The 2,165-nt window shown below is 47.3% G+C and overlaps 1 pseudogene; it reads right to left on the reverse strand.

Moving 5' to 3' along the window:
* Positions 1–1,003: 1,003 nt before the first annotated feature.
* On the reverse strand, positions 1,004–1,751 carry LOC104673305 (annotated as a pseudogene).
* Positions 1,752–2,165: the final 414 nt, after the last annotated feature.

The raw sequence follows: 2,165 nt of genomic DNA on the forward strand, positions 1-2,165 counted from the left end.
TGAGATCCACCCGCCTCCAAATGCTGGGATTACAGGCACGAGCCACCGCGCCCAGCCTAGCCCACTTTTTGATGAGATTTTTTTTCTTTTCTTGCTGATATGTTTGAGCTCCTTGTAGATTCTGGATATTAGTTCTTTATCAGATGTATAGATTGCAAAGATTTTCTCCCACTCTGTGGGTTGTCTGTTTACTCTGCTGATTGTTTATTTTGCTGTGCAGAAGCTTTTTAGTATAATTAAGTTCCATCTATTTTTCTTTGTTTTTGTTGCATTTGCTTTTGGGTTCTTGGTTATGAAGTCTTTGCCTAAGCCAATGTCTAACAGAGTTTTTCCGATGTTATCTCTTAGAGTTTTTATAGTTTTACGTCTTAGATTTAAGTCCTTGATCCATCTTGAGTTCAAAATCTCATAGTATTTTAAGAAAGTTTACGAATTTGTGTTGGGCCACATTCAAAGCCATTCTGGGTCACATGCAGCCTGTGGGCCATGGGTTGGACAAGCTTGCTCTACAGGAAGCACGGCTGGGGAGGCATTAAAAACCTTAAAATCATGGCAGAAGGTGAAGAGGAAACAGCACATCTTCACATGGCCAGAGCAGGAGGAAGAGAGTGAAGGGGGAGGTACTACATACTTTTTTTTTTCATGGTTCAGGCTTTACTGGGTATCACACAGGGCTGTGGTAGGGACCCAGCAAAGGGAGCAGGGCATGCAGATGGTCTCTGAGAACAGTGCTGGGGAGCTCAGGGATCAGTCCAGCTTTTCAAAGAAGAAACAAGCACTGATAGGAAAAGCAGTCAGGTTGGTGTTAGTGCAGAAAAAGGGAGATGTTAGGAGGGGGACTTTGATGGAAGATAGTGGGAGCTGAAGCTTTAAAGAGCCTCGATGCAGGAGGGGTCATGTTAGAAGAAAGGAAGCCAGTGAGGCCTGGGGGAAAAGAAGAGAGTGGAAAGAAGGAAAAAGGAAGAAGCCTGGTCCAGGGAGTCGGGCTGTTCGCCAGTGTTCTCTAGGCTCTCAGGCAGCAGGGTCGGCTCCTCCCTCCCATCTTCTGGCACCATGGCGGCGGGGTAGGGGGGCGTTTGCTGTTCCACGTAGCTGACTTCCCAAACAAAGGACCTTGGAGGCATTGGCTGGACTTCATGTAGGCAGAGATCTTCTTCAAACCCTCAAATCGGGAGATGAAGCCCTTCAGGTTTGGGAAGACATCCAGGCAGCTGGGCTGAAATATACAGTTCAGGTCAAGGATGTCATAGGCGAGGAAGTCCACAAAGGTGATCTTGTCTCCTGCAAACTATGGCCGCTTCCCCAGAAACTGCAAGTAGAGCGTTAGCTTTTCAGGGAGTTCCTCCAAGTACTTTGGCTTCAATTTCTCAAATTCTGGGACGTAGCAAATCATGGCCAGCTGCACCAGGTTGTCCATGGTCTGGTTCTCCGAAATGTCCACACGAATCTTCTCCTCTTCTGTCTCCCCTCACAGGTTGTGCTTGCGGGCAATGTGGCACAGGATGGCATTGCTCTGGGTGATCTTGTGAGCCCCATCAAACAAGTAGGGCAGATTGGGAAAGTCCAGGCCCAGCTGGAATTTTTCATTCAGCTACTGGCTTCTGTCGTAGTTAGGAGAGTCCCCCATCGTGTACTTCTTTTCCTCATAACTTGAGTCTGTATATTCCAAGAGCAGGCGGATGACGTGTGCCAGCCCGCGGATGTCCCCGTACCCCAGTGTCATGGGCATGGTGCTGGTTGGTGCAGATTCTGCAGACCAGTACTACGCACTTTTAAGCAACCAGATCTCATGAGAACGCACTCACTATCACGAGAACAGCAAGGGGGAAATCCGCCCCCATGATCAATCATCTCCTGCCAGCCCCTCCCCCAACACTGGGGATTACAATTCAACATGAGATTTGGGCAGGGACACAAATCCAAACCATATCAATGTATAAATGAGATCATACAATATGTGTCTTTCTGTGCCTGGCTGATTTCACTCATTATAATGTCCTCCAGGTTCATCCATGTTGTTCCAAATGGCAGGATTTCCTTGCTTTTTATGGCTGAATAACTTTCCATTGTATGTATGTACCACATCTGTGAGGCTGGCTATTATCACAAAGACGAGAGATAACAAGTATTGGCAAAGGGGTGGAGAAAAGGGAACCGTTGTACAC

Source organism: Rhinopithecus roxellana, chromosome 1 (genome assembly GCF_007565055.1).
Source record: "Rhinopithecus roxellana isolate Shanxi Qingling chromosome 1, ASM756505v1, whole genome shotgun sequence".
Classification (NCBI taxonomy): Eukaryota; Metazoa; Chordata; class Mammalia; order Primates; family Cercopithecidae; genus Rhinopithecus; species Rhinopithecus roxellana.